The sequence below is a fragment of the Gracilinanus agilis genome, chromosome 2, assembly GCF_016433145.1.
Source record: "Gracilinanus agilis isolate LMUSP501 chromosome 2, AgileGrace, whole genome shotgun sequence".
Classification (NCBI taxonomy): Eukaryota; Metazoa; Chordata; class Mammalia; order Didelphimorphia; family Didelphidae; genus Gracilinanus; species Gracilinanus agilis.
Genome location: NC_058131.1, coordinates 464,093,919 through 464,116,688, shown reverse-complemented (window position 1 = coordinate 464,116,688; position 22,770 = coordinate 464,093,919).

Sequence of the window (22,770 nt, the reverse complement as noted above, 5' to 3'; positions counted from 1 at the left end):
GAAGGAAGGAAGGAAGGAAGGAAGGAAGGAAGGAAGGAAGGAAGGGAGGGAGGGAGGAAGAGAAGGTAAGTTATTATACACAGCAGGAAGGAAGTTTATAAAATTCATTTCCCTTGGAATTTGTTCAGGCTGAAAATATAAACAGTTTTTAAAAGCCATTGAAGTAAATTCATGGTTAATAGTTCTACAAGAGTCATTAGGAATGACTGTGAAACATCTTTTATCTTTGGGAAATGAAATCCTAGAAGATAACTGTGCCATTCTTCAAAATGTCCCCTGCCATCACTATCAGAGCACTCTTACAGGGCAGACGGAAAATGAACCATGTTCTATTCCTCTCTGGTATATGTTAAGAAAACAAAAAATTATTAGAAATATGAATTGTTATAGCCAGCAATGATATAGAAATTCTATTTCCCTTGCAAGGATGTTTTTACCAAGCAGAATAAGTATGTCATTCTTTTTTATACCACTGTTATTGACCCAGCATTACTACAACATCTGTCTGAGGTTTTTCTCCAGTTAATGATCAGGAGTCATGCTAATCCTGCTACAGTCCTGCACTTCATCTTCCTTGACAGCAATAACATATATTCACAAAATTGTAGGTGAAGTTTAGGTGTGCATTCTGGGGCCATGATTTTTAGCAACTAAGTGGACCATGAAGAGATTGAATCCATAAATCTGGCCTATATAACACTTGCCTCAAACCAACACAGAGCTCAACTAGCCTCAGGTAGAAAGCAAAATGAGCCGAAAACAGAAAGTTGAAACAAGCTTATAAACTATCTAAATCCACTGGCTACACAGAAAAACAAATGACTTATATTTCCATTTTATACCTGTTTAGAAACTCTCCTGAGTTTCAGTTAAGGGTATCAAACCATTTCTGGATGAGCATATTAAGTCTGCAAAGAATGGTCTCACCAAGGGTAATGGCACATTACCAGGTGTAACCCTGGCTACCTTAGAGCTCTCTTGAGTTCAGGCATTCTTAGTTGCAGAGAGCTAAGCTGTTCATGTGTCCACATTAAGTTTGGCATTAACGATATAAGCCCCCAGGAGTTGGGGGCAAGGAGAGGATTGCCCTGGATTGGGAGAGTGGCAACCTGGTTGCCTAAAGAGGAGTGAGCTAACTTGGATCAAAGATGGAGCCAGAGTAAAATAGAGAGGTCTAGATTTTTAATTTGTTAACTAAAATTAATTTTTAATTACCTTGAATTGTTCTAAAGAACAAATTGGATTATGCAAGAAAAATCACTTAAGTGTTCATATCCTTCCACTCAGCCATCCCACTGCTGGATATATACTCTAAGGGCATATACTCCAAGACAAAAAAAAAGGTGTCTTTTATAACAGATTGTAGCAGTTTTTATTATATAAAAAAAAAAACAGGAAACAAAACAGGAGGCTATTGGTTAGAGAATAACTGAATTAATGGTGATGTATGAATGTAATTGAATATTATTGTACTCTATGAACTGATACATATGAAAAATCCAGAGGAACTTGGGACACCTTGTGTGACCTGATGCAGAACATAATAGAGCCATAAGAACAACATTCACAATAACTATAATAATGTAAATGAAAACATTAAAATTCATTCAAGCTCAGATTAATTGTAATTACCAATATTGGTCCTATAGTTGCCCAAATGGTGATTTGGTTGTCTCAAGAAGTAGTAAATGCATCTTTAGAGGTCCTCAAGGAGACCTGGACTAGATGGCTAGATAAGAGTAAATGATCTCTTGTAGGATACATTATAATAAGGGTCCCTTTCAATTATGGGTTTAACTAAATAGTCAGTCCCAACCCTCGAATCCTATTGATTCAACAAACAGATGATGAAACATACTATGTAAAGTAAAGGTAAAGGACTATGGGTACATAATATCATATATACTGTTAACTGTGTTATACTGTCTCCATCAGTCAGTTTTCCATCAGTCATTATTTTTCTTTGTACAAGTACAAGTTTGATTGGGTTGAACTAGAGACAGTATATGGGAAATGATTGTGACCTAAAAAACAAAAAGCATCAATAAAACTTTCAAAAAATGATTCACTTCATTTTATATCAATGGACTAAGCTCAAAACTCTTCTAGCCTATGGAGGCTTCATTATGATGTGCCAAGAGCTTGATGTTGGTGAAAAGCCCCCCCAAGACCATGTCTTTCATAGCAGCACCCTTAGGCTGGCTATAATGACCAGGCTCCTAGGTAACTAAAAAGGCTTGAGAACATGAACACAGACCATGAGAACTCCACTAAGTTCTTAGGTTCATCTTTTGAACTTGTACACAGGAACTTAAAATGAAATTCTTCTGTGCCAAACAAGGTACCACAATGTGAAAAGTCAATATACATTCAGATGACTTCCACATACATCTCATCTGTTTTTGTCTCCCTATATTTTTGTAGCCCAATTACTATTCTTTCTTTAAACTCTAACTTTAAGGAACTACCTAGGGGGCAGCTGGGTAGCTCAGTGGATTGAGAACCAGGCTTAAAGGTCCTAGGTTCAAATCTGACCTCAGATACTTCCCAGCTATGTGACCCTGGGCAAGTCACTTAACCCCCATTGCCTAGCCCTTACCACTCTAAGGGTTAAAAAAAAAAAAAGGAACTACCTGGGGGAAAATGCTGCTGTCTTTTCATTCTAACTTGGAATATCATGTCAAAGAATGTAGAATCTAAGTAAATCATACTTGACTAATAATTGCCAATTCAATGTAAATCACTTCTGCTCCATAATATAGATCTCCCTAATGGTTTCTTGAAAAGAGAATTTAGGCTTCTTGAACAGCTCTGTGAGGAACAATATAACTATATAATAATCCTCTCCCCTCTGTTGCAAAAGTTAGGAATGAAATTCATGAGGAAACTATCAGGTTTAAAGATGAATTAGCTGGATTTGCTCATATTCTCTCCCATTGAATATGTCTAGTCCTCTGGAAAAAGGACACATATTTCTGGCATGCATCATGATCATTGTTAATGCTCTATTTTCCAGATCACCTTGGTGACAGGGGAAACTAACAACAAAGTGGATGGGGAAAAACTTTGGAAATAAAATATATAACCCCTCATCTCAAGACAAGTCCATCAATCTTAGAGAAGCATAAATCAAAATCTTCAGAAAAGGTAAACTTCATGTTCCATTTATTTTTAAATTCACAATCCAGATTTCCTGGAAGAAACCAGATGACAAAGAAATATAAGTTCATTTAGATTAAAACAATTCAGGTCACCTGGATTTCCATGGACAAAAAGAAAAATTAATAAGTCATTGACCAATGGCCTCTAGCGATGAGTTTCTCACCAAATTTGGCCTCATATTCAAAGCCTTTCCAGTTTGATAGGGCTTGTGATCTTCTGCCATAAGCCCAGAGTAACCTCTTTACCACAAAGAAGCTTTAAAATGGGCTGGATTTTTCATAAATTTCAAATGACTTCTAAATTAATCTCTTCTTTTAGAATAATACTACAGACAAGATGATTTACAAGATTATACACATACATGTGTCTGTTTCCTAAATAGTAAATCAATTCATAAGTGGTTAAGGAAATGTTACAAAATTGGTTCAGCTGACTTTGGAAAATGAAAAGGAAGAAATCATCCCATGTCGATATCATTTACTAATCAGTATGGCATAAGGAAAAGCCCCCTTGAATTAGAATTCAAGGAACTGGTGTTACCCATGGATATCCTGTGTCCTTTGTCAGTTTGTACCTCCTTGTTCAACATCTTCTCAAGATAGCTCCAGGAAGAATTCAAAAAAAACATAATTTGGATTATTAGGTTGTAGATTTAGATCTGGAAGGATTCACAGAGACCATCTAGCATATTCCCCTTCTCTCTTCTGACAGCACCACCACCCTGATATAAACCCATAACATCTCATGCCCAGATTATTGAAATTTTGTGGTTGTTGTTGTTCAGTTGTTTTGGTTATGTCTAACTCTTCATGACCCCAATTGGGATTTCTTGGCAAAGATACTGGAGTGGTTTGTCATTTCCTTCTCCAACTCATTTTGCAGAAGGAAACTGAGGTAAACAGGGTTAAGTGACTTGTTCAAGGTCACATAGCTATGAAGTATGAGAAGCTGGATTTGAACTTGGGAAGATAAATCTTCTTGAATTCAGGTTTAGCATTCTATCCAAGCTATTAAAATAATTTGCTGGTCTCTCTGCCTCAAGACTTTCCCCTCTCTAGTCCATTCTCCATTCATATCTAAAGTATAGATATGATCATATAACCTTTCTATTCAAGAAACCCAGTGGCCCCTAATACATTCAGGATAAAATATAAAATCCTCTATTTGGCATTCAAAGTCCTTCATAACCTGGCCCCTTCGGTCTTTATAGTCTTCTACTTTTATTGTCCTCCATGGATTCCATAATCCACCTCCTTGCTGTACCTCACCCAAGACATCTCATGACTCCAGACATTTTTACTGGTTTCTTCTATGTCTGGAATGTTTTCTCTCTTCATCACTGCCTCCTGATTCCCCCAAATTCCTTCAAGTCCCAGAAAAAATACCACCATATGCAGAAAGCTTTTCACAGTTTCTCTTAACTCTAGTGTCTTCCTTCTGCTGAGCATCTCCAATATATCTTGTATATATCTGATTTCTGCATAATTCTTCATATCTTATATCACTGACTATACTATGAGCCTCTTGAGAGAAAGGACTATTGACTTGTTTTGCCTTTCTTGGTATGCATAGCTCTTAGCACAGTGCCTATCACCAAGTGGGTATTTAATAAATATTTGTTCACTTGATTAGGTCAATCTCATTATTTTAAAGATGAGGAAACAGAGAACTAAAAATGTAAGCCATATGCAGTGATCACTCACCTATCAGAGGAGTTACATTCCAGAAACCCCTGCAATTAAGTGAAAATCCATGAGGAGGCAGCATTATATTTATTTTATTATTTAATATATATTTTTTTTGTTTTGTTTTTTTTAAACCCTTGTACTTCGGTGTATTGTCTCATAGGTGGAAGATTGGTAAGGGTGGGCAATGGGGGTCAAGTGACTTGCCCAGGGTCACACAGCTGGGAAGTGTCTGAGGCCGGGTTTGAACCTAGGACCTCCTGTCTCTAGGCCTGACTCTCACTCCACTGAGCTACCCAGCTGCCCCCTATTTAATATATATTTTAAGGCTTTATAAACCCTTCCCACTTTCCTATAAACCTTTTCCACACTCTTACTAACCTACAGTCACCAAGTCAATCAGTGCCCAGGATACAGAACACAGTGCTGGACATCAGCCAATATGTGTGTTGTGTGCAATCTCGAGTTGGCAAACTTGCGCAAGTGCTAGTGGCATACTGTATTTCCATTGTGTATAGTATGGTATTCATCTTCAAAATCCTGCAATATAGCGAAAATTCCATGATACAGAATGAGATTTTTTTTAAAAAAACCTGCAATACAGTGAAACCACAAAAAGTGAACCACAATATATCAAGGGATGGCTATATGTTATGAAAGATAAAAAGCTCACCTTACCTGGAGGGGGCCAGGTTATAAAGGGCTTTGAATGCCAAACAGTATTTTTATATTTGATCTTGGAAGAATAGGGAGCCACTGGGTTTCTTGAATAGAGAGGATTATATGGTCATATCTATACTTTAGATATTAATAGAGGATGGACTAGAGAGGACAGAGTCTTGAGGCAGGGAGATTTACCAGCAAGCTATTTTAATAGCTTGGATAGATAACCACCACTATCTTCATTAGTATTCTTTCCCTTTTGTTTTTACAGAAACATTTGTTTCCTGACAAGATCATTTTTAATAGCTAGTTGTACCAAAGGGCTTTAGGTAGGGCAGAGGATGGAAATGTGATATTTTAATCCAATTACCTTTTCTGGAACCACATTTTGCTCAATCTGACCTTGAGTATTTAATCTGTTCTAGATGGTCATCTGAAAGCCCAGGAAAGCTTTGGTGGACTTCTCCAATGAGGATGAAATCTTTGTTATGGTGGTGCTCTTCTATTCTCTCTTTGAGGAGAGCTGACTCTAGGAAGGTTCTTTCTGGTTGCAGAAAGGTCAGCTGGGCTAGATCTCCTCTTTTCTTAGTATACTCTGCACACTGGGAATACTCATGTTCTTTAACTGCTGATGCCTTGCTGGGCATTGGGACTCAGATAGTAATCCCAACCTTATAAAGCAGTCTCTTTAGGGGGCATCTAAGTGGCTCTGTAAGTTGAGAATCAGACCTAGAGACTGAAGGTCCTGGGTTTGAATGTGACTTTGAACATTTCCTAGCTGTGTGACCTTGGGCAAGTCACTTAACCCCTTATTGCCAAGCCCTTACTGCTCTTCTGCTTTGGAACCAATATACAGTATTGATTCTAAGATGGAAGATAAGGGTTTTAAATAATAATGATGATGATGATGATGATGATGATGATGATGATGATGATGATGATGATGCAGCTTCTTACAGTGTAAGACTCACTTTCACTATTCACTTGCTTAAATCACCCTCCCACTCCTCAATCTCCCTAGATGCTCACTCAATGTGAGTTGGCGATACTTAATCCCAAACATTCTCATAGCAGACACTGATTCTCTTGTTACATTCCCAGAATCATCACTCTCAGAATGCTTTCTAACCATTCATTCAACTTAGCACTTGTTAAAATGAAGCAAAACTGCATTCCTGCCCCAGCTCTGCCATTAACTAGCTCAGGACCCTGGAGAGGTCACTTGACACCTCTCACATTCAACTCCTTTGTCTTAAATAGAAAGAGTTTGGACTAGAAAATCACAAAGATCCCTTCCAGGTCTGACATTTTGTGATTCCAACATTCTCTTTATCTCCTGCAGAATTAAAAAAGAATAGGTCATAGATTGGATCATGAGAAGAATTACCAAGGACAACAATACAGGCATTCAATGGACTCCTACCAAGCAGCTTGAGGACCTTGACTTCGCCGATGACATCTGTCTCCTTTCTCACAAGCAGCAGGATGCACAAGCCAAACTTGCACAACTCTCTGAAGAAGCGGAGAAGACAGGTCTGAAGATCAACAAGAAGAAGACCGAGGTGATCACAGTCAACAGCAGAAAGGACCTGCCAATCCAACTACAGGGAGAAAACATCAAGGAGACGGACCACTTCACCTATTTGGGTAGCATAGTCAGTAAGGACGGCGGAGCAGATGAGGACATCAGAAACCGAATCAACAAAGCCAGACAGGCATTTAACACCCTGCCTGTCTGTCTGGATCTCCAAAGCACTGTCCCTCGTCACTAAGCTCCGAATCTTCAATACCAACGTAAAGGCCGTCCTCCTATATGGATCAGAAAGCTGGAGAGTGACGAGCACTTACACCAATAAACTCCAGGTCTTTGTTAACAGATGTCTACGTCACATCTTGAACATCAGATGGCCTGAAAAGATCTCCAATGCTAGTCTCTGGGAAAGAACAATCCAGTATCCCATTAGTCAGGACATAAAGAAACGTAAGTGGAGATGGATAGGACATACGCTACGAAAACCCAGAAGACAACGTAGCCAGACAAGCATTGAGCTGGAACCCTTCAGGGAGGAGGAAAGTTGGAAGACCAAAACAGACCTGGCGAAGATCTGCAGAAAATGAAACAAAAACAGTCGGAATGACATGGGCCCAGCTGGGGGAGGTTGCCCAGAACAGAGTCCGCTGGCGTGAGATGGTTGCCGCTCTATGCTCCTAGGGAGTCAACAGGAATAATAATAAATGTCTGATTCTTCTTCCTACTGATAGTTTTCAAAGGTTTGAAGACCATTACATGTATCCCCTGTCATCTCTTCTGCCACCTAGACACTAGTTCCTCTAATTGTCATATAAGAGAATTTGAAGTGCCCAACCTGGTTGCCCTCCTTTAGACACAATCTGTCTGGTCAGTATCCCTCTAAAAATGTAGTTTTCCTAGCCACATTCAGAGGAAAAACTGTGGGAGGAGAAACACAGAAGAAAAACAACTGCTTGAACACATGGGCTGATGGGGATATTATTGGGGATGTAGATACTAAACAATAACTCTAGTCCAACTATCAATAATATGGAATTAGGTCTTAATCAATGATACATGTAAAACCCAGTGGAATTGTGTGTCAGCTAAGGGGGGCTAGGAGGGCTTGGGGAAGAGGGAAAGAACATGAAATATATAACTATGGGAAAATATTCAAAATAAAATTTTTTTAAATAAAAAATAAAATAAAACGAAAATGTAGTTTTCAAGCCTAGACACATTCCAGATGTGGACTGACAAAGTGTTGAATACTGCTGGCCTGTATCAGCTGATCAGTGGCAAAGCCAGACTCTGAGTCCAATATACTTTTCTTTGTATCTCACTGTTTAATTGGTGATCTTGAGCTAATCATTTAACTTTACTGAGCCTCAATTTCCTTATGTATAAAATGAGTTCACTGGACTAAATAATGCCTAATTTCCAGTTCTTACCATTCCCTCTTGTTGGAATACTATTCTTTCATTAATGCAGTGCAAGACTGCATTAGCATTTTTAGAAGCCATATTGAACTTATCATCTCAGATCTTTTTCACATGAACTGCTGTGAAGTCAGGTCCACACCTCTACACTCCCTTTCCTTCCCTCCCTCACTGCCCAATCTTGTATAGCTGATGTTTCTACTCCTTTACATCATTCTTATTAAATTTTATCCTGTTTGTTTTGGCTTTCCATTCTAGCCTATCACTACTGTTTTTGCACCATGATTATGTCATCCAGAATTCAGCTTTGGGTCATCTGAAAATCTGACCATCATATTTTTTTTTAAGTTCAAGCTACTGATACAAAAATGCTGAACGTGACAGGTGAAGTACAGCACCCTTGAGTGTGTCACAAGAACAATCCTCCAGATTGGTGTCCTTTTATTTGGTCCAGTTTTTAACTAGCCTTTGAATAGATCAGATAAATATAAACTATTATTTCATTTTCCTACTAGAAAAGCACTCCTACTAAAAAAAAGTTATAGGAGACAGGTTTATTTAACTCATAAAAGAAAAAATTAATGTTGGAAAGAGCCTGGGGAGCCTAAAAGTGGTTTTCATTCTTAGATTCATAGAATTCTTGGGTAGGAAGAAATTTTAATAATTATATATTTCATGGGTTCTAAACTTTTTTTGCATCATAAACACCTTTGGCAGTCTGGTGAAGCCTATGGGTCCATTCTTAGAATATTGATTTCAAATGCATATGACCTTGTTTTATGGAAACCCTAAATTTACCTTCTTCCCTTGGAAACTTGCCTTCAAGGAACTCCTAGACTAACCCCTTGTCTTAGACTGAACAATAAACCTTAAAAAAAAAAAAAAGCTAGATAGAATTGTTAGATATAATCATATCTTAAGTACTCTCTTGTCTTGGAAGTTTTATATATAGGCCTCTCCCAGGTATTCAAGCCCCTTATTGCAATCACCCTTCCCTTGTCTCAATAGTAAGCCAATCAATCAATTGTCCTGCCCTTCCTTTATTCCCCAAAGGCTATGTAAAATCCCAAGTTCTTCAGTTCTTTGGAAAAATCTCCTTCAAGGGGCATTTTCCTAGAAACAGTGTTCCCAGAATTCCAGAGCTTGTCTCTTGTGCTATTTTGTACATGACTTTGTGTTGTGGCCATTAGAGCATTGTCTTCCTTGTCCCCATTAAAGACTTGTTCTTTCTAACTACTTTGGTGGTTCTGTGTTTTTCAAGGTTGACACATAAAATAGCTACGCAGGAAACCATTTATATGGAAATATAATTATTTTTTTTAATGTAAACAAGATCATGGACCCCAAATTAAGAACTCTTGAAGTCTAATCTGCTTATTTTAAGGACAAGGAAATTGAATGACAGTGATGGAACTAAAATCCAGGTAATCTGACTTCTAATCCAATGATTTTCTCAAAATAACACATTCCATGAAAGCACAGTATTTGAGAGGTCATTTCCAATAAGGACAGGTGAAGGGATTAAGACAGAGAACAGGAGAGATTTCAGTAAGACATATACACAAGGGAACTGTAAGTTTCAGATGAGATAATTGTAAAGCATTTCATAAACCATAAAGTACTATCATAATTGTTATTATTATCTTACCATCACCAAGTTTCTATTAGGATAATGACTTCATTCTCTGAGAACTGAGCTCAAGCAGTATTTAGAGAGCAAAACAAGGGTATGCTGGTAAAAATTTAACAACAGGGCCCTCCTATGAGAAAAAAAAAATATGCACACATACTTTTTAATCTAATTCATGTTATCATCACTTTCTTAAATTCATACAATCCACAAACAAATCAAACCCTGATTTTTAGAGGTCGCTGATTTCTGAGATGATAAATCCCTAGCACATTCCTATCTTTCTAGATTTGTAACATCTTACTCGGGGCTACATACTTTTCAATCCAGTAATGCTGGTCTCCTGGCACAATAAACTCCATGTCTCAGCCCCAGGCATTTTTCTGGCTGCCCTCCAAGAGCTTCCCCATTTGCCCCTATTGACCTCCAGATTTTCCTCTAAGTCCCAATTAAAATTGCATCTTCTCCAAAAAGTCGTCCCAATTTTTTTGAATTCTAGTGCCTTCCCTCTTTTGTTTACCACCTATATATAGATTTTATATTTTATTTTTGTTTGTCTCCCTCATTAGATAGTGAGTACCTTGAGAATAAGGACATCTTTTGACTCTCTTTTTCTATCCCTATTACTTAGCACAGTACCTGACACCCATAATAGGAGATTAATAAATAGACTTTCTAAATGACTAAACACTCATTCTAAAAATTTCATAATTCTCACGAGCAGGAAAAAACTGGCTTTGTTTATAGAACTTCCTTCCTTTAAGGATAGGGAAATCCTTTAAAGTATTACTAGTATGGGACAGATTTCTTTTAGAAAAGGTTGCCAACTACTTTTTGTAGTTTTGTTGTAGAATTTTTTTCTTTTGAAAGTGAAAACGTTCTATCTGAAGGCAGGAAGATGGACAAGATAAGCTCTGGAAGGTTCCTTCCAGCCCTGGGCTTCTCTGCCATTATAAAAGGGAGGGAGATTTAAGAAGAGAGTACAAATGAGCACATGAGTATTTTCTGAGGAGATAAGGATACAACAAGTTGGATAGAAATTAATATAGTGGTAGGCTAAAGCAGATAGTAATAGGGCCTTTATGTGCTTACTAGGGCTTTGGCAGTCTGCCACACACTAGATTTCAAGAGGCAGTTTCAAGGGGGCAGCTGGATAGCTCAGTGGATTGAGAGCCAGGCCTAGAGACAGGAGATCCTAGGTTCAAATCCGGCCTCAGACACTTCCCATCTGTGTGACCCTGGGCAAGTCACTTGACCCCCATTGCCCACCCTTACCACTCTTCTGCCTAGGAGCCAATACACAGAAGTTAAGGGTTAAAAAAAAAAAAAGAGGCAATTTCAGTTCCATAATATATCCACCTTCATATCCAGTTTCTATCTCTTCACTTTCATTTGTTGTCAACCATGAATAGGCCTGTTGACCTCCAGCCTCTGCCTCCTTTATATCCCTTCCCAAAACTACAGGAAAGGAATTCCATTACATGAACATATTTCCTCTTTTCTCTTTTTGAGAATACTTCCCTGATTCCACACTACCCCACCACCACACAGTCAGTAATAACCTCTCTAACCTTGAACTTCATATATTACTGTGGTTGTCCATCCCTAATATGCTTTTCATGTCAGAAGTTTAAAAGCATTTATGATGAGGTTACTACGTACCCAGTATTGTGCTAAGCACTAGAAATACAAATACAAGCAAAAAATATATAGTTTCTGCCTTCAAAGAGTTTACATTTTAATGGGAGAAAATAACACAACACATAAAAGGAATGGAGATAAAGGAAGAAAGAATCTGCAGGGGGCATTGTAAAAAAAGTTCAGAGTCAGGAGTGGAGAAAGATGGAGTGGCCACAGCTGATAGGACACTTCCTCAAAAAGGAAATTCCAAGAGGAATGAACCAATCCTAGAAAGAGGCCACAGGGTGGGAGGTTGAGAAGGCTCCAAGGACAGAAGCATCTTTCAAGGTGAGAAGGCTTCTGGGACATGGTGGAGAAAGAAGTCTAGAATCAGGAGTGGAGTCAGTAGAGTATTTCATGATGATTTTATATTATAATTATTTGTGTATGCATTACATACTCCTCCTACACTATAAAGTCAAGGACTACTTCATAATAAATTATATTAATACTTTTCTTTTGTTTTGGGGGGTCTAACCTTTTCCAAAACAGTCTTCTTCCACTTAACATACTCCTCCTTCTCACATGACACCCTTTTCTGGAATTGTCTATATCTAGAGTCCTGATATCATATTCACTTTTTTGTTAGCCACACCATACTGGTGATTCATATTTTTTAAACCCTTACCTCCTATCTTAGAATCAATACTGTGCATTGGTTCCAAGGCAGAAGAGAGGTAAGGGTTAAACAATGGGAGTTAAGTGATTTGCCATGGGTCACATAGCTAGGAAATGTTTGAAGTCAAATTTGAATCCAGGACCTCCCATCTCTAGGCCTGCCAGGCCGCACCCCCTAGACCAAGTGCCCTCTCCCACCCTCCCAGAGATGGCAGGCTGTATCTCTCCCTCCCACCAAGTGCCAGGTGCTCCCTGCCCCCCCCCCCCACACACACACACGGGAGGGATAAAGCACTCCTATTGGGTGGCTGGGCAGAGGGGTGGATGATGTGAAAAAATGTCATCAGAAGTGGTGGAGAGGGAGAGGGAAGCAGCTCTGCCCAAGTCCCTCTGCCTTTTTAGTAACAAACTCTGGAGGAGAGGGAGTCCATGTGCCCACAGAGAGCTCTCTACATGCCATCTTTGGCACACATGCAATAGGTTCACCATCACTGCTCTAACCTAACACAATCTTTTTTGCATCCTAATTCTATTTTACAGTGTATTCACTACCCCTCCCAGCTTTGTATTATCTGAAAATTTAATAAGCATTCCATCTACACTCTTATGTAAGCCATGTGTAAAATAACTAGACCCAATTAGAGATCCCTGGAGCACTCCACTACAGACCTCCTGCCAAGTCACATTGAGTCTAGCCATTCAACCAATTCAAAATCCATCTGATTGTATTAGATTGGGAAAGATACCAAAGAGGTTATCTTGTCTACCCCATATACCTGGGGTGGGGGTGGGGGGAAAGCCTGATCTCTAAAATACTGAGTGAAGGGTCATTTATCTTATAGTTTAAGACTGCCAGTGAAAGGTGAACCTTTCTGTTCTGTTATAGCTATAATATTTAGGAAAATTTTTAGAAAGACCTGAGTTCAAGTTCTTTAGAAAGACCTGAGTTCAAGGTGAGTCACTTAACTGCTTACGATTCTGGGCAACTTTCTAAGACTAAATTGCAGATTATATGTCTACCATTGAAAAGGGGACTTTCCTTATGTGAGAGTTTGCCTTATCAATGAAATGCCTTCTTTATCCCCCCTTTGCATGGATCCAAAATCTGCCTTTCTACTTCTGTCCATTCTTCTGGGTCTGCCCTCTGGGTCTAATCAGCACAAATCTAACTTCTCTATCCCTTTGCATCCTTTCAAATATGTTTTGACAGCTAGCACTCCTCAAAAAGGAGTCTCTTCTCCATATTGGACATCCTCTAGTCCTTCAGTTTTGTACTCATGTAGCAGTATCCAGTCCCCTTGTTGACTTGAATGCCCTCTCCCAGACCTATTCCAATTTACCATAATGCTATGCAAAACATAGGTGCTTAATAAGTCTTCGCTGATTTGAATTTTCAAATTTACCCTAGTTATTTCTTTAACCAAAATGAAGAATGGAAATTGCCACAGCTATTACTTCAGTACCATTTTCCCCCTTTTGATTAGCACTAAGGTCTTTAATAGGTGCTATGAGATCATCCCCAAAAAGTTCTACGTGCAGCCACTCCCAAAGCAGGCAGTCACCTGTGTGATAACTCCGGGTTGACAAGATAAAACAGTTATTCTGCATCTGGTTTTTATAAATAGAACCTCTCCCTGGGGGCAAACTTCACCACCATTGAAAATTTGTCATGGTTACAAAGTAGCTTTGATTTCACAAAAATAAGAGGACTTTTTTTTTTTCCTGGAGCTCTAGTGGGAAATTGTGTTTTGTTTTCTACAGATTAACCAGACACAAATCACAAGTTCAGTGTCAAGGAGCCAAGCTCCCACCCCTTCTTGACTCTCCCCTCCCATCCCCCTCCAAAAAAGGCAATTACCTCATTAATACTTTGCAATTCATGTAAAAAAATCTTTCACATTAGGGAGATGAGATCTGATTAAAACAAAACTCTTTTGTCATTGTATGAAGGAGACTCTGAGCAGTTGAATGTGCAAAGTGTAAGCTTTTTCAGAACCCTGTTTCATGCTTCATTTAGTTTTATGGTTTCCTAGGTTTACATAGCTATCTCTACTCCATCATATCTTGCTCAGTGAAAATAAATCAATGAAATTAAGAAGATGACCTGTCCAAAGTCCAGGTCTTTGCTGGGATTCATACTATGGGAGCAAGGAGCCATCATTATCTAGTTCTCTTCTCAGTCTAACTTCAAGAAAAAAAATCCACTCTTGTTTCCACCTCATCTCTTTTCCTCAATCCTTTACAGGGTCAAGCCTCATCACTCAATAGAAATTTCTCTTTCCAAACTGAATTGCCAAATCTAATGATTTTTTCTTATTCCTCATCCTTCTTGACCTCATTGCAGCATTTGACTCTGTTGACTGTCCTCTCCCCCAAATCTATGTTGGCAAACCTATGGCATGCATATCAGAGGGGGTTGCTCCCTTCCTCCTCTCCACAAAAACCTGAGGGCATTTCTCACAATACCGGCCCCTTTGCCTAGCAGCCCAATGGGAGCATTTCCTCCCTCCCCTGTCTGGAATAAAGTAGGGAAGGGGAGGGGCTTATATAAAGCATGAGGGTTGCATTTTGGGGCAGTCTCTGAAAGGTTCACCGTCACTGCTGGAGGCTCTCTCTCTTCTGAGTCAATGGAAATGCTCCATTTCCATTAGGGGGTCCAGTGCAGGCACTACAAAGGAAAGGGGCATTCTTCAGGTGAAGAAGGCAAGAAGAATCCTGAATCACAATTGTGGTAACTAATCAAGGTGAATGCATTATGAGAATAGACATTATGAACTTTTGAGAGTTGGTAGCTGCTCATATTCTTTTGTCAATCTTTTTAACCCCTTATTTAATCCCTTTAGATTTTTAATCCCTTAGAATCAATGCTGTGTACTGATTCCAATGCAGAATCCCTTATAAGTATTGGTTCCAATGCAGAAGAGCAGTAAGGTTAGGCAATGGAGGTTACATGACTTGTTCAGAGTCGCACAACTGAGTGTCTGATGCCAGACCTGTACTCACCTTCTCTAGGCCTGGCTCTCAATCCATTAAGCTACATAGCTGCCCCCCCTCATAGCAATTTTTATGCCAATTATTAAGGGCAAGGCCAAATGGAAATCCTTGGAGTTGCCTGAGTCATTCTGTGTGGTTAAAATCAAACAATATTGAATATGGGGTAGGAAAAGGAGAAAATATTCCCCCTTTATAATGATGAAGGCAGCTGAGGTATTTTGCTATATCAATTCCTCTTATGAAAATGTATACAATTTGTAAAGAAGACAGATGGTGCAGGAAGCTGAATAAAGTTGTCATACCAATCATTGCTGTCATTCCTGAACTCTTCAATATAGGGGAAGAAGTAGCAGGGCTCTGGGTAAATGGTATGGTTGTTGTTGTTTTTTTTAACCCTTACCTTCTGTCTTAGAATCAATGCTGTGTACTGATTCCAATGCAGAAGAGTGGTAAGGGGTAGGCAATGGAAGGTAAGTGATTTGTCCAGGGTCACACAGCTAGAGTTAAAACTGAGGGCAGTTTAAACCCAGGATCCCCCATCTCTAGACCTGGCTCTCAAATCCACTGAGCCTCCTGGCGAAACATACACCCCACCTCAGCAGGAGGTTTTTAATCAATATTTTTCCTTATTAACCTGGTTAAGACTAGTCAAAGATAGGTTGCTCTCACCTAGGAAGGAACCCAGTTTACCTTCAATGTCCTTCTTCAGGACTATTAGAATTCTTCCTCATATTGCTGCAGTTTGATGGGCAAAGACCTAGAAGAGAAGCTCTTCCTGTGGGTGTTGATGTCCACTGTTACATTAATGACATAATGTAAATCAGACCAGAATAAACCATGGCAGATAATGCCCTAGACCATTCTAAAAATTTAAATGAACCCAAATTTAAATTATACCCTATCTAGGGCCCAATGGATTTCCCTTCATTTAAGGTTTTTCGGCAAAGGTTGGGTAGTCATATATCTGGCATATTGTAGAGGGCATTATTTTCCAGATCTGATTTTAACTAGATGATTTCTGAGATCCCTCTCAATTTTATGATTCTGTAAATGTAGTATCTCTCTTACTTTGTTTTCCCTGACAGAGCATCAGAGCTGTGGCCACAGATTAGAGAGCAAGAGGGGAAAAGCACGTAAAAAGCAGGAAGTGATAAGGCACAATAACCAAAGGAGATACTGAGGCAAAGTCACTAACCTGATGAAAGTGTGAATTAGGACAAGAGAGGTACCTGGGAAACTGGTCCTTGCCACTTCCCCATGAAAGCAGTTCACTAATAGCAATAAGTTACCAAAAGTTCACACCAACATTAGGACATGAAGGGGAAAAAACCACCAGGTTCTGAGATCATTTCCATGATGCTGAAGAGGAGGCGATATGCTGGGTCCAAAATCCCCAAGTCTTTTCAGATTGGTCGTGTGAAACTTATAAGTTAAATATCAATTGCAAACTGTGTCTATTCTCTTTTACCTGCTTGTAAGAGAAGGGGACATGGAAGCTAAGTAAAATGAATGGCCTATTTCCTAGAATTCCTGGGTTTAGAGTGGCCTGTATACCATCTAGGGCAGTGATGGTGAACCTTTTAGAGGTGTGGATGATGTCCTCAGGCATGAATGGAGAAGGGGAGCAGGGGAAACAGCCCAGCCCCGTGTTCCTCTGGCTTTCTAGTAACGAACTCTGGCAAATTCTGTGCTGGGGTGATAGTAGGCATACTCACAGCAAGGGCTCTGAGTACATACTCTGGAACACATGCCACAGGTTCACCACCATGGATCTAGGGTATAGAGGGAAATGTGGTACATTTGTTATGATAGATGCTTTATTATTTATCACCTTTTTTGATTCTATACCAAGAGAAAAATATAATTTACAGAATCTCAGCATGCCTATCTGTTTCTATAAGAAGTTAATTCCATTGCACTAAAATCACATAAAGAGAACTCAATGAAATATAGCAAGATCAGAGACTGTTTTCCTAGGATAGGAGTTCAAAGATGTTTTGATTGGGCAAACATTTGAAACAGTGCTAGATAACAAGTCAGCATAGTCAAATGGAAAGAAGGGCAGAGATTGGCAATAGAAAGTTGTGTGCTCTCTAAGAACCCTAAACAATCTGCATATCACCATTCTTCAAACTTGCCCAAAGTTAAAAGGAATGTGATTAATACCAAATGTGCATAGAATGCCCAACAAAGTCGTAAAATTCAAGTCCTCAATCTTACCAGCTTTCTCAGTGAGGCCCAATAACTAAGAAGTTTTAAGAAACCACCAAAGTTACTTAAAGTTAGAAACAATCATTGGAATCCTGGTGTCATATGTAAGATTTAAATTAATATCCAAGTATTATATTTTATAAGATTTATTAGTAATCACTTGAAATAAAAGAAATAGCAGAACAAAAGTAAAATAAAAAACCTGAGTAAAAAACACATGGGTAAAATTCTCCTGCCTGATTCTCACCCAACTTCCAGAACCCCCTTCCCAGGAGCAGAGAGCGAGAGGGAGCTACACAAAACTTGTATCTTCCCTATGTAAGGACATAGCTAAACACATAAATGGGATGCTAGGAAAGAGAGTTCCTGGGGAGCAAATTCTAATTACACAATTAGGAAATAAGTATGTAGAAATCTCCCAGATTTAAATGCCTAGTTTCCCCCAATGAATCAGTACACATAATCAATTTATATCTCTAAAGATCTTTAACTAGAAGTACATACAACATTGCACTTTCTAAGGGAAATTACAATAATTTGGGGATAAAAGGGAAATAAAAGAGAAAGAGAACAAAACTAATGATTGCTAGGTACATTGACAAAAAGCCAATTAAGGATCAATCCCCTTTAGCATAAGAGTTTACATTCAAAATAAATGCGTTCAATCTCCCACAGTTCAATTCACTACATCCCAAAGTTTGTTCTGGATCTTTTGATGTAGTGTGTGGTTTCTGCAAACTTCTTCATGGTGCCTTCTCCAAAAAGTTCACTTTCTTGATTTGGGGAGGTAGCAAGTTTCTTATCCTAAAATTACTCTCAAACAAGAAAAATTTTTATAAATCTAGAATTTTATGACAATAATATAACCCCCCCTCCCCAAGGAGGGTGTTGATCAATGCATGGATCACCCCAGGATACATAGCTGAGTTATGAGGTACATGAATCAATTGTCAAAAGAAAGTCAAAAACATCAGAAAAAAACAAATAAAAGAGAAAAAGATCACTTCTGGATGAAGCATAAAATATCAAAGTCTCATGTGTAAAAATTCTAAGTAAGAAAGAATAAGCCCATAACAGGTCCTTGACTCAGGACCCAATTAAAGTGATTTATGTCCCATAAGCCTGTAGAAGCAATTATGCACTTACCCAATCAGTAGGCAGGACTACAGAAAATTGCCATACTATGAAAGAGAGAGAAAAGGGACTATATTTTGAATCAGAAGGGAAATATCATTCTCTAGTCTGATTTTACCTTTGCTCTCAGAGTTAGGGGAGTCAAAATGGCAGCCAAACCGAGGTACTTGGTAGAAGTCTGGATCTGGCACAAGGGAATCTGTGTCTGAGAGTGTCAAACAGCTGCTTCTTCAAACCCCAAAATAAGTTCAAGTCTCCTATCTTGGTACAGAATATCATCAATCCCACTGGGATTGGTTGGTCTCCACGACCTTGTGCTCCTAGGCACTGTACAGGTTAACTTTGTGCTCCTTGGCACTGTGCAGTGACTCTTTTGTGATCCCTTCTTTTGAAATCAGACACAATCATTAATCAAAATCCCATAATATTTGACAATCAATGGCAGGTTTCCATAGTCTAAAGCTTTTGGGTATGCATTGACATTAACTTGGCCATGATCCACAGTGTGAGTGTACATAATTTTTTTACCAAGTACCAGCTTTTTAAAATAGTAGTACAGCAGCTAATGCACATACTAAGAAGTACCAAAATCCCCAAAATTATAAGAGTCCATTTAATGACGATAGCAAACAAACCTACTATCATTAGGATTCACATGAGTCTCTATAGCCACATGCTGTGTGACATTTTAAAAACCTATGAAGTTCATGGATGCTTGTCACAAGTTCTCCAGATATAGCCAATCTTTCAACTATAGCTAAGATATTTCTAACAAAGTCTATTACTGCCATCATTCAAAAATGTAACAGGAAAGCCCAGAAAAAAAAAAAAAACACCTCTGTACTATTGATGAAAACCTTTTGGGTCTAGAATGTCACCAAGAATCTAGATCATTCTGGTGGAAGGGTAGAGTAAGCTTAAGAACTACAAATATAAAAACCACCCAGGAGCCACCAAGCTCCCTGGGAAATCCTTCCCACCTCCAGGATGAGATTATAACCCATCATGGGGTAACCAAGCCCCTTGGGAAACCTCCCTCCTCTGGTATGAGACTGTAACAGCCAAAAATGGCATGTATTTATATGTCCCATCCATTGTAATGTGGAGGCAAGGAATACAATAGTTAAAATCACTTTTGAAGTCTCATCCATTGCATTTTTTTTTAAACCCTTGTACTTCAGTGTATTGTCTCATAGGTGGAAGATTGGTAAGGGTGGGCAATGGGGGTCAAGTGACTTGCCCAGGGTCACACAGCTGGGAAGTGGCTGAGGCCAGGTTTGAACCTAGGACCTCCTGTCTCTAGGCCTGACTCTCACTCCACTGAGCTACCCAGCTGCCCCATCCATTACATTTTTATAAATGTGGAGGTGGGGAATACAATAGTGCTATTGTACTTCACTTCAACTACTAAATAGATCCTTACTTCTTGTTACAAACAATTCAAAGGTAGGCAAATGATCAGTCAAAGGTAGTGATGCTGCTAGATATCTGAAAATCACTTCTGAAGACTCCTTGAAATCAATTGAAATTTCAGTTCATTAAATTCTCCAAACACACAGGTTATAACCAGTTTGATGGAGTCCATCCATCATCATCTAAAGTGACAATTAACAAAGGCAAAAAGGAACAAAATGCCGCTAAGACAACATGTGACCTCAATGGATCTGGTGACAAACCCAGCGTCCATAAGGATCTATGGTTTTGCCATGGAAAAGGTTTGTCCATGTTGTTTATGGACTTTTATAATGGTATATTCTCCAGTCCAGTCATAGGGGGAGGGTACAAATAAAGACAATGTAACAGAACACATAGCTAATGGCCAAAACACAGTAGCTGAAAATGACAGTGTAACAAAATATATCAGATTAGATTAATATGTGAACTCAAAAACAAAATTAAATCTTAAAACAAACAAATCAGAAAATATAATAAGCATAACAGGATACAGCCACTCATTATCTATAGAAGGTGCTCTCTTTACATGTGGGCAATGGATCCAAGAGTCCTTTTCTCCAATTTTGATAGCTGTGTTACAGAGACTTCTTCACTATTTGGAGGGGAACAAACTGAAACAGTTAACATCAGTAAGGCAATGGACTCTGAAAAGTCTTAAAATTCACCTCCAGACTCTTTAAGGTTCCTTCCCCCCACCAAGTATCATCATCAATCTAGATCCCTTTGGTCACACTACTGGAGTTCCCCATACCTAGGGGGATTTCCACACTGAGTATAGTGTGGACAAGCCCCATATTGGATGTGTTGCAGAGTTATTAGTCATGCTTAGATAGTAAGAGGGATGAGTCTCCCTTCTGAATCTTAGAATTACTCAAGCAAGGTATCCTACCAATACAAGTACCCCCAGGAATGGTAGCAAAAAAAAAAAAAAAAAAAAAAAAAAAAAAAAAAAGACATTCTAAAGTGGCAATGCGCTACTCTTTCATAGAGTTGGCCATGCTTTTAAATCAAATTATTAAATCAGTCACAATTCTACTTCCTGTTCGGAAGAGGCACTACCCTAGTATATACCAGCTAGAAGTAAAACCTCACAAGGCTAGTAGATGGAGACACACCCCCAATCAGCCTTTGAATGGAGGGTGCTTTAGATCCACATGGGGGGGTGGGGGGGAAGGTATAGCCACTCCAGGAGGCAGGGAGCCAGCTACTCAGCTATACACAGTCACCCCAAGGGTATTAGCTTCTCACCTTCCTCATAGGGAACTCAGGGAAAAGGCTGTGGGAGGCAGCAGCAAGGGCACTGATGGAAACTGCAGAAGGGATGGGTGCAAACTGCAGCAGTAAATGGCTTATCCATTTTGGTCAGGAGCACCACAAGCAAAAGCAGACATTTGGAGTCACCACTACTCAGTTCCCATCGTAGGCGGGTCCCCACCACTGGGAAAACTGCAAAAAGAGTTCCCCTGAGAGGAAAGGCAAAAAGGGTTGTGGCAGGCAAGAAACTCGGTTTTCTCAAAAAATCTACTCCCTATCTTTACTCAAAGAGAAGATCAAGGATTCTATCCCTTTGTGGTCTCCAACAATGCAAGATTTAAATTAATATCCAATAACTCCAAGTATTATATTTTATAAGATTTATTAGTAATCACTTGAAATAGAAGAAATAACAGAACAAAAGTAAAAAAAAAAAATCCTGAGTCAAAAACACATGGGTAAAATTCTCCTGCCTGGCTCTCACCCAACCTGCAGAACCCCCTTCTTGGGAGCAGAGAGCAAGGGGGAGGAGTTACACAAAATTTATATCTTCCCTACATAAGGATATAGCTGAACATGCAAATGGGATGCTAGGAAAGAGAGTTCCTGGGGAGCAAATTCTAATTACAGACATCCCAGGACTCAACTACACTTAACTGTGTGTCCTTCTTCAGTGGGAATCCTAAAGCCTAGATTTTAAAATATTCTGTCCCTAAGATAAGTGTGCATTGATGGAATGAGTAAACACAAGTCTTTTCTAGGGACTGTGACACAGGCTACTCCGGCTCCCTCTATGGCCTGAAGGCCAAATAGCTTAGATTTGACTTTTTGATATCATTAAAAGGATTAGGGTTATGTAGGCTCTCTTCAAATGGTTCCAACCTCCCGCAAAGTTGTGTTCCCTCAATTGTAAGGGTTAATTTCCTACACCCCAATTCCACTTAGGCATTAATAGTCAGCTTAGTTTCGACACAAAAATATTTACTCCAGAAGGCAAAATCACAAATACACAAACTTCCTCCTGCCAACATGTGGGAAGGGGAAGTATACCTCCTCCTCTATACCATCTCAGTGCCTGGGGAGGGTCCAAAGAAGGGTTTCCATAGAGCACAGTCCTAGTTCCAAGACCAAAACCAACTTGGGTTTGAGTACCAAGTACACTTGCTTTTCAGAGCTTCCATGCTGAGATACCTGGCAGTATCATTTTGTCTACAATCCTGGCTCCAAAGTCACCATGGCTTTACCTCCCTCCATGGTCCCATAGGGAAAGCCTCTGGAACTTGAAAATGAGGAAGACAAACATGGAACAGAAACAAATACCATCAGATCTGTTTC